General features: G+C 42.0%; 2 protein-coding genes across 4 annotated transcripts in view; one reads left to right on the top strand and one right to left on the bottom strand.

The window, feature by feature from the left end:
• Positions 1 to 16365, bottom strand: part of CTNNA3 (catenin alpha 3) — a 411551-nt gene that overhangs the window by 229344 nt on the left and 165842 nt on the right. The gene's annotated exons all lie outside the window — the stretch shown is intronic.
• LRRTM3 (leucine rich repeat transmembrane neuronal 3) overlaps positions 1 to 16365 on the top strand; it is a 78272-nt gene that overhangs the window by 2259 nt on the left and 59648 nt on the right. The gene's annotated exons all lie outside the window — the stretch shown is intronic.

Below are 16365 nucleotides of genomic sequence, written 5' to 3'. Positions count from 1 at the left end.
CCATGTCCCTTTTTTGTACATTCATAATACTGGTCATTTTACTCTCATACATAATCAACTCATTGAAATTTAAATACCGCAATTAATGTGAAGCCTGAGCTCTGGTTTAATACAATACCTATTGTACAAATCCTCTACTGGTTTCATTAAAGTCTCTCTTGTTTTTAAATAGAAAACTTCTATTTAAGTACTTAAGTATTACTTCATAAGTAATCCACTGCACCTGCACCAACTGTGCCTCTGTTTAGGGAGAAAAATGACAACAATGGAAAAAAAAAAAAATCAGACTCAGGATGTCCCTCTCTGTCTCCCCAACCCCAGTGCTTGCTCTAAAGCTCACTTTTTGAGCCCAGAATGAAGTAAAGACCCAGGCACTGTAGCATCATATGAATTCTGAGTTGTCTGAGGAGAGAGATGCTGCAGGCACAGCTCTGAAAAAATGCCTGATTGCTGCCCAACACAAGAGAGACTTAAAAGCATGCTTAGGACATGAGGTATCACACCAGAGGCAAAGCAGAGAGAAACCTAGGCTTAATAAACAAAAAATCAAAAATCAAAAATTACAGTGGGATTTAGTGTACTGCATTGTAACACTGTTTCTAGGGCCGATAGCTAGCAATTGAAACCTGTTTATGTGACTTCATACAAAAGGTGCCAGTGTTTATCCCTACATCCAGTTGCCTTTCAGAAAGCAGTCAAAAGGCATTCATTAGATGAGGAGCAGAAATTCCTTATTGATGCAATTAGAGGAACTCAAATGTGCAGCAGCAAAAGCAAGACCACTTCCTGCACACATTTGTTTCAGCTCTCATTAGGAATTCTCTTTTCAAGGCTGTCAAAGGCATCAATGTAGTTGAGGAAACCATTAAAATCCGTCATTTTCTTCTATTTCTGTTTATTTGGTGGGCTAGGCTTGCTAAGGTTCTGTGTTATGTTTTGCACAGTGTCCCTCTAATAATTAAACAAACCACTTCACCACTTAAAATGCCAAACACTGTGCATTTTAGATGTATTACAGCTGCAAAGAGCTTTCAGAGAAAACTGATGGGAGAGGAGCACACCCAAAAATCCTTTTACATAAATCAGTGACAAATCATTTTTCTCTCTTACCAAAACCGTAATAACATTAAGAAATTCACAGAGACTCAATTTTAATGTCTAGTCATACACCAGTGTATGCAGAATACAGATTTGTAGCCCAGCTATTCCCTGCCTTCCTTCTCCCAAAATCATGTATTTTGTTGCCTGCAGAAGAATATAATACGCCCCATATTTGCAAATAAATCATACCTCTTATTTTGATTATCAGGAAGGGAGGGTATGAAATAATACAGTAGCACCTTTATAGAAGTCAGTAATTTAATTATCTCTATTTTGCAACTTGCTTTGGCTTTGTAAACTGCACCTCTTCAATCACTTGGGAGGGAATATCTCTATAAGGCACTGCAGCAGATTAGAAAAAGCAAAATCTTAACAGACGGTTCTCCTGAATTGTTACTGAAAAAACCCAGTCACAGCCAATCACCTTGAAACATGCTCCATGCAATGAAAACAAAGCTAGAAACATCTCTTAAAAGAACTAATACACTTGAAGGGGGTTGGGCTGGGTTCTTTTTTCATGGAATGAAACCATTCTCCTTTTCAAGCAATATAGTGAGGCAATAGCTGAGGGTGGAAGCTTGAGACTGTACTGAGCCCTACAGGAGAAAGCCCATTTCCCTGGGCACAAGGACTCTACACCATTAACAGTGCAAGTGCTCGAGACACTCACCTAAGTTGTACCTTGGAAGTTGCTATTAAAAAGTCAATACAGATTTCATTATCTTAGCTACTACAGGATTCAGTTTTCTACCAGCACATCTTGATTATCTCTGTACTGAGGGCTTGCTACAAACTTCATGCTAAGAACCATCCCTGTGTTCAAAGGCTTTCATCTCTGCAGTGGTGACTAACATTAGGCACAGCCAAAACACAAGAGATTTGCCCCAAAAATCTCTACATGGATGGTCATATAGATATACATATAGACATACACACAGGTGTGTTTGTGTACAAATATAAATATGTATAAAATTAAATTTAAATTTTTATATTTCGTTTTAGGAGTCCTAACTGCAATCAGAAAATAATTTCATACTATTACTTTAGAATTTTTGTTATTCAAAAATATTCAGTACATCTTCTAAAACTTCTCAGTGAACTGTGATTGTGAGAGCTGTCTATAATTGAGTTGGACTTTATATGCTTTCTTTCGTGTTTCTTTAATGCCTTGTGGTAAACAGAATTACTCAGAAGGAACCAATCCAAAACCTCCTTCAAAAAGTGATATCTGTAAAATCATCACTAGCTCCCTTTGAAAAATACTCGATTATAGCCAGGAAAAAGAAAATAAGGCCAGACTGCCATTAATCATGGATGGATAAACAAAACTATAGTACAAACCCAGCATGTGTATTCATGCACAAACATGCTCAGATCAAGGAATTCATTCCTTGCTGGAAAACTCCAGCTGCAGGTATTTCCAAACACACAGGGGTCAATGTGTAATTGCTGCCATTGCCACTGATAATGCAGCCACTGTCTGACTACAAAAACCACAGCCCGTGGAACCCTCTGAACTTTCTTGCAGAGCCCAAGACCTCTGAGCCAAGGTTTTAAATTCCACTCCAGTGCCTATGGCTTAGAAAGCATTTAAACCAGCTCCACAGCACCTTAAAACACATTAGAAACTCCATGATTCATGTGGGCCAAACCCACATGAACTCAGCTAAACTGAGCCTCACCACTGTCAAATAAAACATTCCAGAAGTGACTTGTTTTGGGTGGCAAGGCCACCAGAGTCACAAATTCTAATAATCTTGTGGGAATGGCTTGGTCTTGCCTGAGCAACTCTAAGTCCCCATGAAAGGCTGCCCCTGTCCTGAATACAAATGAAATGCTGAAGCCTCAAAGGTTCCAGCAAATAAATTCTCCTTTGCTTCTCTCCAGTATCTAAAATTTTGATCTCACTTTGTCTTGGTTTTTGGATCCTTTGGTGCCAGTCTCTCACAAAACTGTTAAAACCTCTCTGGGGTGATGCCAAGCAATCCTCAGAGGGTGTCAGAGAGAACCACAGCAGCTATGATGTCTCTCACAAACCTGTGAGCCTTCACACAAGCATTTTAGGCACCAGGCTGAGGAAGGAGATGTGCCTCCAATGACCTGGCTCCTCTTTAATGGAGCTGACACCACCTACACACGCCAAATTTAGGAGAGCAGAAATGGGTTTTGAAGATGTTTTTTGGGTAGGTTTTTTTTTTTTTTTTTTTTGGGGGGGGGGGGTAGGGGTGTTAGAGGGTTTGGGTTGTTTGTTTGTTTGGCTTGTTTTCTGTACATTTTTGGGATTTTTAGTAATTTACTATTCCTTTTCCTGAGACATGTGGGGCTACCACTGAAGACCAGGGCTTTTCAAGCTGCAGATAAAGTGCAGGATTCTTCCATGCCCACTGTCATTTTCATTGGGTTTGCATCTACATTTGCTGAGACAAATGTCAGATGGAATCACCAGACTGCCTCATTTTATTGTAGCACCCCAAAAATTCTAAGGGCAGTCAGGACTTTCTCTGTGAGACACAGAGAAATGATGGCAGACAAACATGAGGGATGTGAGGTAATTTTCTGGATCACACAGCAGCTGAGTACTGGGAGTGTAATCTAGTCCCCTTGCACAAAGACATCCTCCTGGCCAGTGGATTGCTTGGGCTCTCAGTGACCCAGCTCTTGGAATATTCAAGGGCTATTTCAGAGTAATACATCACACAGAATGCATGTCTCTGGGAAAAGAAAATAACTAATGTACTAAGCAAATCTGAGGAGACTGGTAATGTTCATTCACTGTGTTGAGATCACCTCCAGCAACTGCAGAGTAAGAGAATAATAACGAGAACAAGTGGCTTGAGTATAATGACTGCAAGCTTCTCTGCTGGCTGCTTTTCATGACTCACTATCTACACTTCCAGAGTCATCACAGCTGAAGCTCTGGCAATGCTCTCTTTTCTTGTGACTATATGAAATGGTGAACCTTGATACAAAATTCAATTGCGAAATGAACATGAATGTACAATATTCCTGCAAATACAAATGGAAATTTTCAGTTTGCTGCAAGCAAATGGTCTTTGCTGTCAGCCCTCAATGCTAGATAAATAGTCCATGGATGAATTTTTGTGGAACAATAGTGACATCCAGTGGGTAGGGAGCTTAATCACAGGTATCTCCTGCATAAATCACACAGAGATGTGTTTGCCTTTTCCCTTTGCATCTCTCTGTATCCCACGGGAGAAGCACCAAACCCTTGCAGTATAGTGAGTATTCAATTGGATCTGTGGACGGGAGCCATAACCCACAGGCAGTGAATACATGGAGAAAGTAAGAGGAGATGAAAGCTGGCAGGAAATGGTCTATGCAGTCTGCAAGTCATTACTGCCAGCAAAAAGGCAAGGACTATATGAGTAAGTAAGGGTAGGAGCTCTTACAAGTTTGAGGGCACTGGTTTAGAACTTATTATTTATAAAACACTACTTTACTAGACTTGAAAATGGCCACAAGCAACTCATTCAACTTCCTAACAACAGAAGACTAAAAAAAAAAAAAAAATAATTTATTTTTATGATAAGGAGAAAAACTATGTTAGATATTAAAGGAAGGGCAACTCAAGACCTAGGAACAAGTAAAAGTAAGAACTTCCTCTCAAAACCACACAATGTCCAAAGAGACAAGAAGGAAACAATGCAAGATTAAATTCACAAACAATAGCTAAGTCATACAGTGGCAAACATGACATTAATACGCAGCATATTTGCTTGGGCAAAGCCTCTGGAAGGGTTTGCTGTAACTCCATTAGCCTCAGTAACTGTGCCAATGTTTCTGGTATGATCCTAAACCACAGGGAAGGAGAGAAGACAATCAAGTCAGGATTACAGCTCTGGTGATCAGATTCAGGCACTGCCCCTAAGAAGGTGCACAGGAACTCATTTCACTCCACACTGGAGGAAATACAGTTGTAATTCTGACTTTTGATGTCTTCAGGTGCATTGGGAGGTCACCTCTCCGTCCATGCTTGGGTGCTTTGCTTTTCATTTCTAGCCAGGCTTTTGAGAGTGGGTGTCACCACAAAGGGACAGAAAATGTTTGTGGTGTGATTCCCAGGGTTGCAGCCAAAGTCTTCCCTGGCATCACCACCAACAGAACACAGTAGGGCCCACAAGCAGGAAAATGTGACTGAGCTCAACAGCTATGAACACATCACATCACAATTACATAACCTAATAGTATGGGTTTTAGCCAAGACCCTCTGGGAGAATCAGCTGTGAGCCGATGGCCAACGTTTTACCTACCAGAGAACCTACAAATCTCATTTGGAATGAGCACAAACATCAGAAAAGCCAGAGTGAAAAAAGATTTGCAAGTAGGCAGTATCTCTTTATTCAACCAATCCATCACAGAAATCACATCTCCCTGCTGTTATACTATAATGACCACAGCATTTGCATTCTAATGTAAGAATAAGCATTGCTTACTGAGAAGGGGAAAAAGGCTAGTTAATTCCTATTTGTTATTTCCTCCTAGCGAGCATAATGACCTACTGACCTACAGGAAATATCAGGTATTCATGTGAAAAATCACAAGTTTAAGATTCTTGATCACGAAAATCAACCAAACTCTTTAACAAAACAAAATATTTCATTCTTTACTTACTGTTTGTATTGTTTTCCACAAACTCTTTTGTTTGCCAAAAAGCAACTGAATGACTGGAGATATAACCTTGAAAAAAAGTCCTCCAAAAACCCTCACGTGTGATCTTCACCACTAAAGGCATTCCCTTCCTGTGTTCATGACCAACACACTGCCCACGTGTCACAGTTTACACTCCTGCATGAAGGCTGAATTTCTGTTTTTTCAGCACCAGCGCTGAGACCATGTGTGACTTCACAATTACACTTTACCCTTGCTAATTCTCCCAGCCTTTGGTGACAGCCAAAGTCTACTAATACATTGCAAGGACACGTGACAAACAAAATCTCTTAATTGCTCACCTACTTACCCACCAAACCAGGACAGAAATGCATTACAAGGTTTAGTGTTTCACTACCCCACTGAGAGGAAGTCACCTGCTCAGTTCTGTGTGCAAATCCTTTTCCTCCCCAAACTAACAAACCCACCAACTAGCTAGGTCAGTCCCTCAGGACCTGAGTTCCTAATGCCAACAGAAGGCAAATCTGACTGCAGTGACAGTGGCAGCAGCCTGCAGAATGTGCCACCATGAACTCAACCTTTATAGCTATTCTCACCTGAAATCCAGCAGTACCTTCCATACTTGCCAAGGGTATCACTGGCACTCCATCCCTTAGTGTGGTGTCTTAACTCTGAGAAAACACTGCCTGTTCATGTCCATAATTACACTGAGAGATTGAAAAAAAGCAACCAACTCAGGGAAAGGACTGCTTGTGGCTTACAGCACTACTAAAAAGTCAGGAAGGGTCACGCAGCTTTTCCAGAACTTAAAAAACTGGATTTAAAGGATACAAAATGATAGATAGATAGATAGAAATGGAATGTCAAATAAACATTTCTGCATCTCTCAAAAGTAATTTAAACTTTTTTTTTCTTTTTTTTTTTTAAGTTGCTACTGTCAGGTTCTGGGCATCTTTGACATCAAACAAAAAACTTCCCTTTTCTTTCATACCTTACTAAATGAAAGGAAGAAAATATCTTCCTGTAATTGCAGACATTTTTTCCAAAGCTGTGGGACTGAGCTGGTATTGGAAAAAATTGAAACATATTCCATCTCACTTTCATTGTTTCTTACATGATTATTTCCAACACCTGTAGAAATGGTAAGATACTGCTAACAGATACCATGTACATTATTCTAGCTGAGCACATCCTCCTGGCATTTATTTTATGCTTCATGGCAAATCCTGGGTTGTGCTGTTGGCTCTTACATGTGCCCTTTCTGGTCGGGAACAACTTAATGAATGTTTGCCAGTCCTTTACCTAGTGTCTCCAGTAGTTAGCACTGTGGAATTCATGGTTCTGATTTTTGAACACTTACATTTTCCAGTTCTGTAAAGGCTGCAAAACTCACAAATAGCCTCCAAACTAATATAATGACATTACCATCCCCTTCCTGGTTCAGCTCAAGTCAGGGGAGAAAAGGTGCACCAAACATTCCAAGGTACAAGCCAGGATCTCAAATGAAAGCTGGGCATCCCAAGTGACTTCTTTGCTGCCCTCAGGGTTACAAACAGCTGTAGAGGAAGGAGTTGTGAGGACTGAACACTCCAGTGCAGATAATCAGCAATAGTAATACGTTAGTAATACAAATCCACTGAAGACGCAACCATCAGAAACGGATTCCTTGTTCCGAAAATACAGACCTCATGATGTATATTCAAGCATATACACTGTCTCTTGTTTGCTTTTCTTTGTTAAAATGCAGTTTTTAACATTGCAGAAGCATCTCTTTGGCTGTGCTGAATTGAGAAAAAGCTGCAGGTGATAAAAACAGAGAAAGGGAACACAGTTCACAAAAAGCAGACTGGAGTCAAACAGAAAAACACTTCAGACTTCACCTTAATTAGTGTGTGCTGTAACTCTTTTTTTTCAGTCTCCTATAGATGATCCTGTTTATTTTAAAACAAAGCAAAGGTTGTAACAAAGATTTTCAAACAAATGGGGATTTAAACACCCAAATCTCACCCATTTGTCGCTCCAGTCAAGCACTTAACCTTTGTTACAAAACATTATCTCCTCTCCATTTCTCCCCAGAGCTGGAGATTTGAACAAGACCCAGGAGTCTACAAAGTGCTCTGGCCAGCTCCATGAAGCTACCTTTAAAAATGACCTCCCCAGAGATTTTGGCAAATTCTCTTGGGAGGGAAAGGGAGCAGCTGTACAGTGGGGCGCAGATGGGGCAGACCCAGCTCAGTGACAGTGTTGGAAAAGGCTGTTACCTGGGGCGCTGCCTCCTGACCCACTGCAGGGAGGACTGACACTAATTCCTGCCACACAGTCACAGTGAACACCTCAGGAAATAATTAACTGCCCTTCACTTTAAAAAACAGCTACAGATTCTCAAGTCTGTGGGGGTTTTTTTTCAGTCAGGAGAGTTTATTCCCCATATTCCTCACTAGTAATAATCAGAGTAATCTTATATAAGAGCACTCGATCAAAGTATGAGAAAAGGATCATCTTTTCCTCTTCAAAAAAAGAGTAACATCAAATAACCATCCCAGCACATCAGTTTTGTTAGCAGTGCACTAGTCCTTGGAATCTCAGACTTTCAGATGGCAGCATTAGCCTTGCAGAGCCATCTGTGATATGAGTCATATCCTCAGAGCAGTGCAGCTTCATCCTACCCTGCTCCAGAGCATCCAGCTTCTCCTGAAACACCCTGAGCCACCCAGACACATCCCCAGCGCACACCCCAGCAATTTCCACTTTGGAAATTCACCCCACGTGCTCTCACAGCTGTGCCTCACAGTGTGACACCCTCACTATCCCCCGTCCAACACAGGAGCCCTCCAGAGGGGACGGAAAGCTGCCTCTGAGATCTCCTCCTAAGTCTGCTTGTACCTGACACACAGAGGCTCTCTGCTTTGGGGGCTAAATGTACACTTGTCCCTACTTTAATCTATCTCCAACAACAGCTCACAGGTCACACTACTGATACAAAATGCAGGCCTGCAGCAAAACCCAGCAATATTATTACATGAGCTCAGAAGCTCCAGTTACCAGACAGAAACTTGTCCTTCATTGAAGAACAGACTTACTACAAGTACACAATACTGGACAATCTGCTCCCCTTCCCTGCTGACGCTGGCAGCACCAACAAGTGTTTAATTTTTCCACAGTGTAGCAATGACAGCAAGCAACCATCACAGAAAATAGGAGGGAACGCATGGCACAGGAGAAGGCTGAGCACAGCCAGGCTGAGCAGACAGCAGTACACTGCAGGGAAAAGGGGCTGTGAGTGCAGAGCAGCTGCCCTCAGCTTGCACGCACTGAAGTGCAGCAGTTCCCATGGAGGTCTCTTCCACTGCAGTTTAGTAAAGCACAGGAACTTCAGTAGTTGGGCACAATTCCTTGTCATCCAAAGGAGAGCTGGTCTGTAGCCATGGCACATAATGGTTAAGTTCTGATGTGCAAGAGCAATATAAAAGAATTTGAAATAATAACATAATGGACTGCACTGTTAAATCTGAAAGCATGCTTGATTTGGAAAGTTATCAGTATCATAAATTTAAAACATCTATATATCAGTAATATTAATAAAATGCCTTTTTCCAGCGCTACAGAACTACTGATATGTGTCCTTTGGCTTCATGTACAAACTGACATGGCAAATTCCAAATTTAACCAAGCCAATTTCTTTTAAAGCCTCATCACACTAATTACATCCATCAAGTGTGTAAGATACATTTTGTCAGCTAAGAACAGAAGACTTAAATTAAATGTAAATCCTTACTCAGCACTTTAAGCTGTTAATGGCTCTAAGTCGTTAATGAGATGATGAAAAGAAAATGCTCTTGCAGACTCTGTAGTGAGAATTTATTACAAGCACTCATTACTTCCACCCAGTGCTTAATCTGAAAGTGTCCCACATTTAAGTCAACACCCCAGTATCCACAGAGAAAAATACCAAAATAATCTTGTCTGCTTGTAGATGCTCGTGTACATAAGTGGGGCTTGACAGGCATCTCCAGGAGAGATGGATGCCCTTCTTCCCTCACCCAGAGGCTCCAAGGAGAGCTGCTGAAAAGGCCTGAGGTTGGGGACACTGTCAGAATGGTATTTTAGCTCAACTTTTTGGCATTTTAATTCACCAAACAGTATGAGCACTGTAATGGCTGACTGCACAGCATGCCGGGGCTTATGTACTTTTATAATGAATTTTGATAGATCCGCTATTAGAATTAGCTCAGAAGAGCATTGAAAAGAGATTTACAGAACTAAGGATGGGGAAGGGCTTGATAACTTAAAGGAATATATCCCTGTTATCCAAAATTTGCAATTTTAATTTCAATTTAGTATCAGGATTTATGAATTTTCCTCCTTTTCGCAGACTAGAGGATTTTCTGTCTCTGCCTCTAATCTTAAGGAGGGTTATTAAGGGAACTTCCCAACTGCAGAAAAACCCCTAGATCAGGCTTAGTTCTCACTGAAAGGAAAAATATCATTATTTTGATTTCTTTCTTAGATTTCTCTCTCTCAGTCTAGTCCCTTTCTTTCCTTCAGTCTGAGCTCCTCTCCTCTCTTGATCAGTTATTTCACAGAAAGAAAAAGAAAATATAAGAGCTACATTTAGATGTACCAGATGCCCTTGAATTTCTACCAAGTTGTGCCCTGTAAAGCCTTGTTTACAACTTCAGCTCCAGCAGCAAGTGAGCTTCCAGGAACAAAGAAATGTTAGAGACATTTTCACAATAGTTTTAAATTGCATCCCCTGGTAGAGAAGACTCATTGATCAAGTAAATAAAATTAGGTACAGGGAAGTGATTCATGCTCAAACACTATAAAAAAAAAAAAAATAAAGCAGTCTGGAATATTTTTACCCTCTGCAGGAACCCTATCCTATCAACTTTCAGTGAAAATTAACATAATGTTCAAAAATTATTATGCATGAGAAAACAAAAGCTGTCTCAAATGATGGCTCTGCCATAACAGGAGGCTGATTAGCTACAGAGAATTGAAATTTTGGTATCAGTGCTTTATTGGGTCACTATATGGACATGACAGACAAGACACTTCCTTCCACTGCAAAAAGGAAGCAGATTTGCCTAAGATTAATTATACACTAGCTTAATTATAAATTGATCTCTCCCAATGGATTTTTAAAAATGTACTTAGAGAGGCCTGTGCGAACAGAAGTGCTGTGTGTATGGACAGGACAGCTTTGCAGGCAGGCAGGGATGCTGCAGTGTGTAGCCAGCATTCCTTGGCTGATGGGCTCATTAGAATGCAAGGTTATAACAGACCCTTAGAGCTGCAGCTGGATAACCCACGAGCCCTTTTCCTCAGTACCACAGAGCCCCTCGTGTCTATTTCATAGGGCTGTTTCAGGATTTAATCAAAGATTTATAATCTACACCCTGCAACAAGGAGTCTTCCCCTTTTTAAAAGGTTTCAAATAAAGTATCTGTAGCCTGTGCCCCTTACCTGCACCTTCTTTCAATTTAATGCCCATTTTATACCATTTAATGCTTCTTCTTCCACTTCTATGCATCCCCAACACAAAGAAAGCACAGAGACTGTCACACGTTCTTTCCAGCATAAATCTGTAAGTCCAATTTTCCTGAATGAATTACCAGTGAAGTGCAGGAGCTGATGGAAACCTGTGCCAGGCAGTAGCCAGAGCAGGGCTGAAATGCTGTGGAAATCCACCTGCTCTGTAGCATTTGCTAACACACTGCAGTGGTGCTGCATGCTAATAATGCCAGTGAGAGGAACAGGGGGTTTGCAAATCTGTGGAGATCTACAGACATTAAACTGTTTGGAAAACAGCCTGGAAGAAAAGGAATGCCTCAAAGTCAACCAGTCAAAATTACTTGAAAACACAGCCCCTCCCTATTTCTGTTATGCATCATAAAAATTGCTGTGATAATTACAAAGCTCATTTAGCCAACAATGGCAGAACATGTGGACATACACCTGAAACTTAATCACCTTCAGCTCAGTTTCAGCTCTGACTGTATCTGAGTCAGTTCCTTCCCTTTTGGGGGCAGTTGGTCATTCCCCCAGATAATTTCTGAAAGGACTCTAAGATGATCCTCTGTTCCAAGGCCAGGTTGGACAGGGCTGTGAGCAGGCTGGTTCAGTGGAAGGTATCCCTGCCCATGGCAGGGGGGTGGAAAGAGATGGCCTCCAAGGCCTTTCCAACACAGCCCATTCTGTGATTCTCTGATTCACACCCCTAACTCAAGACCTCTAGTCAAGTCCCTTCCCTAGGCTGGCCTGTGCATTTTCCCAGGCAGAAGTGAAGTCTCCGGGGAGTGGTAACTCCTGCATCCTTCTGCAAAAGCTCCCCCGTTAGGTCTCATCTGCTCTACATTTACCTTCGCATTACCTGTCCAATGAGCCTCCTCCCAAAATGCCTGAAAAGAAGTTGCTGTCTAAAGCCATATTTTTCTCTCCAACCGGCAAGTTCATTAGAGCTCCTCTTGCAGCTTGCAAAAGGGTACTGGCAGAACCCTGCTGAGAGGGTGTTGAGGGCACTCTGATAACCTCAGCAAACACCTTTCCATTCTTCGTGTGCCCCTGAAGCAACACAGGGCACTGAAGAATCCCAGCACATGTCCCTTCTGCTGGTTTCATTCTGTTCCAGAGTATGCCATGGAGAAAGCAGTGCTTGTCCCAGGGCCTCCAAGAGCAGCTTTCCCAGGACAACTGTCAGAGCCGGTGTGTTATTTTTTACAAGTGTTGTTTTGCTTGACAGTACTAACACTGACTGCAAGAGCAATAATATATAACTGCCTTATGCCTTCCTATCCCGTTAGTGTTCCACATATCAAAGCTTGCAGAGCCTGTGGGGAAAAAAGCCAGTGACCATTAACCTTCACTTTACTTTATGCTTTTATAATTTCAGGAGTTTAGTTTCAGGCTTGCAGCCTTCAGGGCTGCAGAGTTGAGACGGGAGTAAAATAGAGCAAAGCAGCAAATGTTTAGCATAAGTTAAAAGAGCTTTTCCTGAGTCCCCATGCCAGTTCTCGCAGCCCTAATGCAGATTTATTTCAAAAGATTTAGCAATTTTTTTCTGAAGTTGAAGTAAATGCATGAGAGATGCTTTCTGCTTTTGTAACAAAGAAATACCTCCTGGATTGACAGTGGCCAGTTCAGTAAGCTCCCAAGAAGTGACACTGAGTAGGCAACACCTGACTGTCTTTCAAACCCTGAATTTCTCGTCAGTGGACAAGATGAGTCAAGGCCGGAGGGATGGCTAGGACAGCCCATTCCTATCTTTGTTTCTAGCACCCATACGGATCCAGCAGAAAACCCTGTTGCTGTTAAAAAGCAGGAAATCCCTCTTGTACCTTCATGCTCCCCTTTTCTTTAACTCAGATTGGTCCACTGAAACTCAAGAGAAAAGTTACGTTTTCCAAAGGCTAAGTGTGGCACAAAATAAGGACAAAGCTTAGTGAGAAGCCACTGGCCCAAGGTCTTTGGGGGGGGTGTAATTACCATGAAGTCACGGGGGTGTTTCAGAAAGTTTACTCTTCACACATCATTCATAAAGCAGAATATTCCCAAAGAGGAGCTGAATTCCACGGACTCCCAAATGCTGCAGTCTGTAAATCACTGGCATGAAAGTAGGACAGTGTGTCATGCTGACAAGAGGCCTTAGCATTTAACAATTTCCTCACTAAATAAGCTTGACTTGTGGTGACTGCAACAAACGCACTCCCCCGGCATCAGTTTTCCAGCACAGCCTTCTCTCCCCAGCAGAGAGCAGCTGAGCCTGCCCTTCCCACAGCAGCCACCCTGCTCCCGAGGGCAGCAGGGCTGGCTGCAGGAGCTGGGACACAGCACTGCTGCTGCTGAGGAGCCGCACAGAACACACACAGCTCCATTCACTCACACCCTCACACACATGCGTTACGCTAAGCAGCATTACTCCTCTTAAAATGGGGCCCCTTATTCAACATGCAGAATCATTTCATTTAAGATTTATAAAATTTAAAGGCTGTACAAGGTGCAAGGTAAGGCAGCACTGCAGAGAAGGATGGTTTCATCATAAACAGGCCTTCTTGCATTCTATTTTTCAAAGGCTTGAACTGATTAAATACTAGCCACTGGTTCCTATTTCACAGCAAAGCTGTAGGAGAGAGGCAGCAGGCCACTCTGCAGTGGAAAGGAAGGTGGTACCATTGATTCTTTACGTCTCCTACAAATCAGGGCCAGGGAGTTCAGGCCATCCTGACCTGTAGGTGAAGAACAGATAATATTACACTTCCCAGATTCTCCTCAGAGACAAGAGTCTTGAGCCAACTCACAGTATCAGAAGGGTTGGGGTTTCTGGGTGTTGCAGGCTGCTGGCTCCAGTAATGAGTGCTGTGAGGGTGCACTGTGCTGTCACTCCCGTGCTGCCTGCCCAGGGCTGCTGAGGCACCGTCCTACCCACCACTTCTGCCAAAAACACCAAACTCTTCACCTGTCCAAGTCAAGGCAGTCCCCAGCGAGCCAAACACCTGCTGTGAACTTTGCTAACCTTCCATTTGTTTATGTTCTCAGAACTCAGTACACAGGGACAGAAAGATTTCTTCCAAATTACATCCTCTATAGGAATTTGACATCTCTTCTCTTTCCTTGCTTTGCTTGGTGAATACAAAGCTGTCAAAATGGAAAATATTTTCCTTATTTGGAGCTTTAGTATCAAATATGGAAAAAACCCTCTTAATTTTCCAGTAATTCCAAACTGAAAATAAATAGTTCATCAAGTCAGTTATCTATCAATTAAAGATTATAACATTTCTCCTCAACTGCTTCAACAGAATTAACTAGTTCTAATTAGAAATAAATGTCGCTCCTTAAAGTATCTTAATATCAATGTTCAAGCACCTTTCATTAGAGAGTCTCACAACATTTTGCAAGACATTATCAGTGCCATTTCTACAAAGCAGACACCCGAGGTGGGGTCCTTTCCAGGCCATGGCAGCGCTGGGAGCAGATGCTCAGCTCCCACAGCCATTATTTTACTGCTTGTTTCCTTACTCACAGAGAAAGGGGAGGTTGGGTGGGAGACATGAGTCAGGTGAAGCGAGAGCACAGCATTATGCAGCAGCAAGGCAGCAACCCCAGACAGCTCCACCCAAATTTAGAAAGGTACAGGATTTCCTAAACTTAAATATAACCTTAATCCCATCACAGCACACTTCCACAAATGCTTGAAAACTATAGCCTGTCAAGCCATAAAATACAATTACTCAGTGCTTATAATCACCACGTAGCCTGTCGTGGTTTGGCAGGATCTCCTCCCCCAGTGACAAATACCAAACAGGTGATGGTGGCCTGCAGAACTTTGGGGTACATAATGCCTAATGCAGAGCAAGACTGCATGGAATAGCATCCTATCACCTCCAACAAAATCAACAAGCCAGAACTCTCACAAGACTCATACCAGCAATCATCACCACCATAATAAATAGAGAGTTTCATTTTACTAGTTTTAAAGGACTTATTCTACTTGGTGAATTATGGCTGTTCTTTCTAAAGTGGCTCGTAATCTGATTGCTCAGAGATTTATGTACAGTCACAAGGTTGGGAAATTATTATTGGGAATGTCTATTCTTTCTGAAAATTGAGATAGGGACTAAAATCAGATTTTATGCTTCTCATTTAGAAATCTATTATTAATGAGGTTTTTAATTGATGTCAGTGGAAATAATAACTTCGTATTATAGTGCCAGGCAAAATTTGGTTTCATTGCTTAACCATATTTGTCCTTCCCAAGATGACTTAGCAAAAGCATACTGACGCTGTGCTAATCATTCAAAAAACCCCAGCCTTAAAACACAGCCCGCTTTTATCCCAGAGTTATATCAGCACCAGCAGGTAGCACTGGCCATGCCCGTCCACGATAAACTGATGAAATCCAGCTGAAATGAAAAAGGGCAGAGATCCACCTGCTAATGACCACACCACCGCTAATAACACGCGTGGGAATGAGCCACCCCAGCCTGACCTCCACATCCCCCACAGCAGCAGCCCCTCGGGAGAGTTCTCCTGCATTCCCACAGGGGGTCACGCTGCCAAAGGCTGCTTTTCCCCAGGACAGAATGGCAGGAGGGGCTGTAAACTCTGCTTTACAGCTCCAACATTCTGCTCCAACTTCTGGTGATTCCATTAGCATCACAAAGGAGTTGGAATACTAATGAGAGGTGGCCCTGGAGAAACTCAGAATCAAAACCAGAACAGATGCCAACAGGAAAATTGTTTTCATTCCATTGTGCCTCTGATAAAAAAGCTCAGATCACGATGATACATGATACAAGAACCTACCTTGACTGCAAGGATGTATTTGCATAAGCGCAGACAACTGCAGCGCCTCACAAAGGAAGGAATTCATAGACAGGGCATTGAACTGTTTGTGCTTTCTCCTGAACCAAGGATATCACAATCACAGTAGGAAATGCCGTATCAGACATGCCTAGAAGGCTTTCTAACTGGGAGCAACCTGTGTATAACAAGTAGAAACAAATACTTACCAAAAAAAAAAAAAAAAAAAAAAAAAAAGACAGCTTACAATAGTTAGAAAATGATGTCTTAGCCCTTAACATACCCGTGCAGGAATGTGGATCATGTATTATACTTAAAATAACATCCTTGTAAGTG

The sequence above is a fragment of the Sylvia atricapilla genome, chromosome 8, assembly GCF_009819655.1.
Source record: "Sylvia atricapilla isolate bSylAtr1 chromosome 8, bSylAtr1.pri, whole genome shotgun sequence".
Classification (NCBI taxonomy): domain Eukaryota; kingdom Metazoa; phylum Chordata; class Aves; order Passeriformes; family Sylviidae; genus Sylvia; species Sylvia atricapilla.
This window is presented reverse-complemented; position numbering and strand designations above follow the sequence as displayed.